We start from the raw sequence: 8,461 nt of genomic DNA on the forward strand, positions 1-8,461 counted from the left end.
TTAGGCACAGCTCATCATGACCAACAACACAACCTTGTGCACAGCAACCTTTAATAATGTCTGCTCATTAGGAAAATGTTTGGTCCTGTGAACATCTAACTGCAAGGAAAACACAGTCCCTTCTGGCTGTGCATCAGTGCAGTAATTTAACAAGGAGAGAGATAATCGTCTTCCTCCATATCAGAGCTGTTCATTTAATAGAGCTATTTTTTCAGATAACAGCCTCGGTAATGACACCACAAAAAATGCACACTGGGAAGCACAAAACAGCTCAACTCTGCTTTCTTTCTGTGTACTATAATTTGTGAGACATTGCACCTTCCCAGTGAGAAAGGAAGAACTTAGAGCTGACCTTCCACGACCTTTAAAAATAAGCACATTTCAAACTCTCAAATTCCAGTTATCTACTTGGCAATTAACATTCTTTAAGTGCATCAGTACCACTAGGTGCCTCCCACAATCCTTTAAGAACATTTTTATTTTTCTGCACTTCTGTAGTCATTCCTCTAACTTCTCTGTTTCACCTGTCTGGCATTATCTATTCAAGTGAAACTAGAACAGATGTCACAAAATACAGGCAATTGCCTCCTACATGGTCTACAGGTTGCTGCTTTTGCAGGATTAAATTTTGGGACTGGCATAGGGAAGAGGTTATGTTACCTCCACTTCGACCTTCTGCTTCCTCTCTCTACAGATGGTGGCTTTTATAAAATGAAAGCAATTGCAAGGCAAACTGTGTTTGTCTGGGATGTGAAAGGCAGCTGGGCTCTGTTCCTGGCAATCAAATCTGTCCACAGGTCTTGCTCCCCTCTTCATTCTGTTAAGCTGATTACTTCCCTTCCCATAAATACCTTTTCAGTTCATTTAACTCCTCAGGCCTTCCTAACTTGGTCTTGCCAGAACTTACCTCAGATACTGTAAATGTCCCTTTCTGCAAGCTGCATTTTCCTTTTCCCCTGTAACATGGGCTCCGGGCACTGAGGTTCTGTGAAAAACAGAATTTGTGGCTGTCTCTAAAGCCCGGGGGGTAAGCAGCTTATTTGTAAACACTCACGTACAGAAATCCATCCTTGGCCAAGAGTTCTTCTCAAACATCCTCTCCAGACACTGTGAAGGAGATCCTGAAGTGCAGTGAATTAGCATCAATTAAATTACAGGGCTGGGGCCACCTGGGGCTGTCTCTGGCTGACTTTGCAGCAGCTGAAACCAACCCCAGCCCTCCTGAGGGCTCTTACCTGGCCTTACCTGGCCTCTGCTTTGTGGCTCGTGTTCTCAGAGCCTCCTGCTTCCTTCTGGGCTGGCTGCGTGTTTGCAGTGGCAGCTGCTGGCTGAACTCCCCCTCTGGCTGCCTTATTTACTTCTGTGCTCTTGGCATGAGAGGGATTCTGGGGCTCTTGGGATGCCAGTTCCTGCAGAAGGCGTTTCTCCCCTACACACAGAACAAGGGCACAAACGAAGTAGCTGCTATGAATTTCTAACAATGAGTAATAATTATTATTATTTGCCCCCCAAGTGAACCCATTTCTCTGCTCTCAGCACCATGCAGTGGGCACAGGCACAGGCAGGTGAATCAATAATTAAGGTTATTTCACCCTTTAGCACTCCAGGCCAGCAGAGTGCTGTGGGAATTGGCCAGGCTCTGTTGCCCACCCTTGACTCGAGGCTTTGCTGGAACACTTCTTGCCACTGCTCTCCAACTTTGCTTCTCTGCTGCCTCACAACCTGCAAGGGTGCAGCAAATCAAGGATTTGTCTGAAGAAGGAAACAATTGATCCCGAAATTCTTCACATCTGGATAAAGCCTGCCTCAGCCAGGCCCAGCTGTGATCTGCTGTGTTTCCACCCCAGCACAGCCCATCCCCAGATGGGGGCTGCTTCCCCAGCCTGCCTTGTTCTACAAGGTCAGCAGTCTCCATGGAAACCCAAACTGGAAGCAGCACTTAAAATGGATTTTCTTATGAATAATTCCATTGGCATTCTCGAGAGGCAAAGAGGCCCTCGCTGAGGGCTCCTCTGGCACAGCTCCCACAGGAGCAGCTGCAATTGCCCTGGCTGGGCTCACTGCCCCCAGACCCCATGTCCTGCTGTCCTGCTGTCCTGCTGTCCTCAGCACACCTCAGCCAGCAGGAACTCGGTCCCAGGGCTCCAGGAGCCAAGCACCACAGCAAGCACAGGTCAGGAGAGTCCTGATGGATCCACTGGAAGACACATGCAGGAAACCCTGGTACATCTTGGTAGAAAAATTAATTCACTCCTCTTAAGCAATTGAAGATTCCAGGAGATTTAAAGACAGAACAGTAAACCCTGCCCTAATCTGTGAAAAGTATTCTCTTGAGCAGTTTTGTGTGTAGTGTTTACTTGCTATTCATTATTATTATTATAAATACAAATAACACTCTTGATGACAGCAAAAGTTTTGGTACTAACAGCAGTAAACTTCAGGTCAGACCTTGACCCACACCAGTATTACCAGAAAAAGCCAATTAACAGCAGCCAGAAATGAAGAAGATAAAGGGCTTTTGTTTCTTTTCTATGGGATATGAATAGTTACCAAATCTATTCTGAAATATCATAAAATTCCAAAAACAAACAACACTGCCCCCAGACCCCATGTCCTGCTGTCCTGCTGTCCTGCTGTCCTCAGCACACCTCAGCCAGCAGGAACTCGGTCCCAGGGCTCCAGGAGCCAAGCACCACAGCAAGCACAGGTCAGGAGAGTCCTGATGGATCCACTGGAAGACACATGCAGGAAACCCTGGTACATCTTGGTAGAAAAATTAATTCACTCCTCTTAAGCAATTGAAGATTCCAGGAGATTTAAAGACAGAACAGTAAACCCTGCCCTAATCTGTGAAAAGTATTCTCTTGAGCAGTTTTGTGTGTAGTGTTTACTTGCTATTCATTATTATTATTATAAATACAAATAACACTCTTGATGACAGCAAAAGTTTTGGTACTAACAGCAGTAAACTTCAGGTCAGACCTTGACCCACACCAGTATTACCAGAAAAAGCCAATTAACAGCAGCCAGAAATGAAGAAGATAAAGGGCTTTTGTTTCTTTTCTATGGGATATGAATAGTTACCAAATCTATTCTGAAATATCATAAAATTCCAAAAACAAACAAACAAAAAAAAAGAAATCCTCACCATTTACCAGACATTATATTATTTAGTGGTCCTGGAGAAAGACAGTCCTAGTTTGTGATCCAAATTCCAGATAAGAACTGGCAGCAAAGCAAACAGAATAAGAAAAGTTATTTTATATAAGGAAAGTGGCAGAAAGAGCATGTGTTTGTTATCTTGCCCAGAGCAGCCCAATTCTCTGTCAGAAAAGACAACATTTATGATCAGCCTCATGAGGAAAAGTAGATAAAAGAGAAAAATAAGAAAGGAAAGGTGGCTGGGGAGAAAGGAATAATTTCCCTCCCTCCTATCTGAAGGCCAAACTGAGGGAAGGGCAGCAGGATCTGTTTACTGCAAGCACAGCTTTACCCAAGGAGCTGCTTCCCTTCCCTCTCTCCCAAGGACGGCTGCCTGGAGCAGGGTGAATCCCCCTGGTCCTGTGGTGCTGAGGCAGACACACAGCACCCAAACCCACTGTCAGCACTGCAGCAGTGGCACCTGAACCTGCAGAGATGAGCCACGGGCAGGGCCAGGTACAGGCACGGGCACCACGCCAGTCCTGGGGCTGGAATAGAGCAGAATCCTCTGCATAAAATGAAAATTTGCCTGTGACTTGGACTGGAAGTTGGATTGATCACAGCAGCTTGTGTACCTGTTGCTCACGACTAGGATAATGTAATTCACCCTACTCAGGCCAGAAAGTGCCCATCACTCGTTTTCAGGTGAGACCAAGCTGTTCCTAGACTCCAATTAGTGAAAAACACCAAAGAGGCAAAGTTGCCTTTTGTTCTCCTCTAGATACATAAATTCTGTGAGACAAATGGGCTGTAACAACTTAAATGTTTAGTATTATTACACTGGCTCCCTTTTTTCACTTTTACACGTATTCCTGATAAACTTGCAACAATTTTTTCCATCTTCTAATTACTGCCAGCTATAACATAGAAGAAGTTTCCCTCGGAATTTACACCCTTAGGATATTTGTGGCTGATGGAGCCCTTTTCCTTGCAGTTAAGAAGCATTAAAGAGTTAGATCCAGCTGAACAGAAATGAGTCATAGACATCACTGTCAGTCTGTCTAAGGAGTGACTGGTCACTACCATTTCTCTGCTTCTCATTCAGGCAGAAATAATTCAAAAAGATTTAATCAAGAGAGAGTAATGAACTTGATAGAAGCTGGCCAGAGAAATGAGAAAATCACTTGACTTCTGTTAAAATATGCTGGATTTTTTGAGTTAGGCCCTATATTTTTATTGAGTTAATGTAACCCTCGTTGTCTGTTTCACTTGAACTCCTGTTTCCCAGCTATAAGTCAAATTCTGAGCCAGATGCAAGCCTGCCACTCTTTAGAGATGTCTGTATGCACATAGGTATATATTAGTATGTCTATACACCTTAAAATTTATGATCTGAAAATCTGAGCTGTTTTGGCTGTCTCACATCTTTAATAATTTAATTTTCTTGTCTCATTTGTCTCCCAGCTAAACAGAGAATGGTGAAGCAGAAAAATACAAGTTCCCATCAGGCTGTCACAATTTGGTACTAATTGTTTACAGGACAGGAAGTTTCAGGATTGAAAGATTTCTCTCACCAGAAGGCTACAGATATTTTGGAGAAATATGATCATTGATATTATTCAAAGATAAAAATATTATAGTTAATAGTATGCTGCAAACAACAGAAACAACTGAATACCATCCCATTTTAGTAGATAAACCCTCCAATTTGAAGCCTAATGGAGTCAATTTGTTGGAAGACTTCCAATAATTTCCGTAGGGTTTATGTCAGGTCTTGTTCTGGAACTGACTGAGACAGTGACATTTATTAACTCCTTCAGAGTAACTGTGGTATTCAGACTGCTGAAATCTTGTCACCAATGTTCACCGTTTGCCATCCCATGTAATTTTTAGTTGTATGAGTCAAGTAACTGTAATTAACTGCAAGAATACTGAAGACTTACAAAAATGGAATACTGCAGTAGGTTATACATAGTGCCAGCCAGAAAATATTTACTCATTGTTGGGTCTGTTTCCTCACTTGATAGAACTCATGATGAGCTAGAATATGTGCATCAAACTTGGCTTCGGGCAGAAGAAAGCCATACTGCAATAAATCACCCCCACACTGCCCTGCCTGCTTGCTGTGTCCAGGTCAGGCACTGAAATGTTCTTGGGGAGCAAACGCAGACACAGACCCTCGCCAATCAAAGTCTGAGCTCAAGGAAATGATGTGCTGCTTTTTGTTCAAATTGTTCATCTCGGGATGTATTTGTGGTTCATGAGCTACCAGCAAGGAGTCCTGAGCAAGTCATTACAGTTTAAGGCAGCAGTTTACTGTACATGCCATTTCACTAGAAAAAGAAAAAAATACAAGGTTTTTCTACCAAAATGTAATTTCAGAATGGAAATGTAAGAGGAAGAAAACTATTTGTGGAAATCAAAAACAGATACTGTGTCTTCAGAGTATTTCTCGCCCATATGTGAAAAGAATTCCATTCTGTATTTCAATATTGTCTTTTCACATCTCCTGGTGTGAATCTTATTCCAAATCTGTGCCACACTGATCCTTTCTCTCTCTAATGAATACATAAGGGACAATTCCAGGAAAAATGGAAACAGTGAGGTGAAAAAATGAATGTTTTGTAACCAGGTATATGTCTCTAAAGTGCAACATCTACCTCATACTGCATTCCATGATGAAGAAAATTATGTTTCAGGGAAAATGCCCTAACTTGAAACAAAACAACACAAGGCACGCAGCAGTCCACTGTCAGAGTAGCAGTGGAGATTTTTCAACCCATTAAACAAGTCACTGATTTCCATCTCTGTCTTAAACTAAAGAAATGGGAAAAGAAGTAAATACTCTATGTTACCCTGCAAAGACAAGTGCACCGAGATGTAACCTAGACAAGGGCAGGTGCCCTGCCAATCCCACAGAACCCTGAGAGGAAAAGCAGAGCTCTGCAAACATCCAAATGTTAAAAGAGCAATCTGACTGCATTTGTCAGGGAGGCAAAGGGCAGGCAGCTCGTTTGGCTCAGTGCCCTCTGCCAGGCAGCAGGGCTGAGCTGAGCTGTGCCTGTGCTGGCCTGGCTGCTCCAGGCACCAGGGCCAGCTCAGCCCCAGCCTGGCTGCTCTGGAGCCCTGGGCACGGAGGCTTGTGCCTCCAAACCAGACGTGGAGGGTGGCAGTGGCAGCTGCTGGCACTGGGCTGTCACACCACATTCCCCTTCTGGCCATTTCTCCTGCAGGTACTTCCCATTTCAGAGCAGTGTAGGAGCAGAGAATGATTCTTCGTTTGCACAAGGATAAAGACATTTGGTTCCTTTCTCTCTACACTAGCTGGACCCTGTTCAATAAGCACTGTGAGCATTTTGTGGGTTTTGCTCAACCTGAATTCAAGCCCAGCCCACTTAGCTCTGTGTTCAAGTAGCCAGCTCTAATTTTTCTCATGCCACTGCAGTAATCACCACAAGGTCTAAAGGATTTGAACAGCTAAATCCTGCTTTCATAAGTGACTGGGCAGCTGGAAGGCCGAGTAGTGAAAGGCATTGAACAGCTCTTGAAGTCTAAATCATGATGGCACCGACATTGAAACATCCTTAACTCCTCAAATACAAACGAGACCTAGAAAAATGTTCAAAGAGCAGCTACAGTCCAATCACTTTCAACAAACGTTTTTGAAGGTACAACTATGTGGCTTCAGTCCCATGTCACCAATGATGTGACTTAGACTCCCAAATCAGCTAGAAACTTTCAAAAATGCTTCGATTTTCCTTTCTTTAAAACACAATTGATAATAATATTGGGGAGAAGGGGGAACTTCTAACATAAGTTGTTACTTATTTAAACATTTAATGTGTTATGTCTTTACATGGTTGCACACACTATTGCTTGATAGCAACACACTTCCCTTTACCAGAGATTTCAGTGAAATATTTCATTAGTATTTGAATTTTAGCCTCTGAAACAATAACGGCCTAAAATATTTCAGTATTCTCTTTGCATCCCTGCAAAAGGAAAAGAAATCTCACTCAAGTCAAAATGTTTTTTATTGTCCATTGATCTATACAACCAAAACCTACAGCAACTAATTTCCCAGATTAAACTAATAAATTAAGATTGCCTCACTAGAAACCTGACTATGGTGAAAAAAGGCAGTAAAGGAAAGAGATTTATTGAGAGGAAAGAAATCTCCATTTTAGCTGCACTTGCTTAGCTCCTTTGGCCAGGATTAGCTGACAGTTATCAGAGTCCAAGATAAAGATATATAATGTTTAGAAATGGCACCTAAGCTATTATTCCAGGGAACAAGCAGAGTGTGTTATTAATCTTGGGTTCTTAGACCAACTAAATTGCTGTCAGTAAATCAGTAATTATTTATGGAGCTTCTTTACAGTGACTAACTAAGGGATTGAAATTATTTATCACACGGTTGCTCTGCAGAGTAAATTCACTGCTACCTTTGGCTCACTTTGGTGGATGAGGCTGCACTGCCTGGGAACCTCTGTTGTCCCACGGTGCACAGTGGTCTGCTGGTCTGTGGTTTTCTTGTGTTCAGCACAGGATTCTGAGTGTCAGCCAGACCCTGGAAATGTGAATTCAGCCCCTCTGGCACGTACAGAGCCCTGGGGGCTGCACCAAGAGCTCTCGTGCACCACAAAATCTGGTTCACAGCCTCCACTGTAAAAAACATCATCACCTTCTTCTGTGGCTGCAGCCTGCCCAGGGCTGGAGCCAGCTCCTGGTGAGATGGGTGGATTTTACATCTCTGTTTACTCATCCCTAGCAGCAGCCAGAACAAAACTGAAGAATCTGTTAATTTGACAAACTTGCCACTCCAGGATTAACTGCACAGCTCTTGAGCAGTGTGAAGAATGAATTGTCCATACTACTCACAGGTTCCCAGGCTATTGATACCTTGCAAGTCAGACAATTAAAAATAAAGTGACTTTCACTATATCTATTTTTAATGTTATGGCATTAAAAGCAATTTCTACACTCATTACTTTAAGTAGATATATGTAATAAGGAAAACTCCAGTCTGGCAAAGCCTGAAGGTGATACAAAAATGGAATTTTGGGGAGCAGATGAATTCAAAAGCCTGTAGTAAGATCCTGTAACTAGAACCTGCAACAATTCAGTTTAGAAGACCTTGTTTTGCAGTAGCAGCATTGTTGGTGTTTCACAGGAAATGAAATCATGTCAGAACTGCCCCAGCTGAAGGAGGCCTGAACAGGTGTGCTGTTACTGCTCACACACCTGGGCACCCTCAGCCCAGGGCAGGGAGAAAAGCATTGCTCTCCTACAGCTGTGTGCAACAGAACTATTGGCCTGA

General features: G+C 43.1%; 1 long non-coding RNA gene across 1 annotated transcript; it reads right to left on the reverse strand.

The window, feature by feature from the left end:
• Positions 1–208: 208 nt before the first annotated feature.
• LOC120509748 lies at positions 209–1,423 on the reverse strand. The gene is made up of 3 exons (XR_005629329.1): positions 1,246–1,423; positions 1,059–1,121; positions 209–985 (listed from the first exon to the last, which is right to left on the reverse strand). It is a non-coding gene; the product is annotated as an uncharacterized LOC120509748 (long non-coding RNA).
• Between the last annotated feature and the right edge of the window lie 7,038 nt (positions 1,424–8,461).

The sequence above is a fragment of the Passer montanus genome, unplaced genomic scaffold (assembly GCF_014805655.1).
Source record: "Passer montanus isolate IOZ18808 unplaced genomic scaffold, ASM1480565v1 scaffold53, whole genome shotgun sequence".
Taxonomy (NCBI): Eukaryota; Metazoa; Chordata; class Aves; order Passeriformes; family Passeridae; genus Passer; species Passer montanus.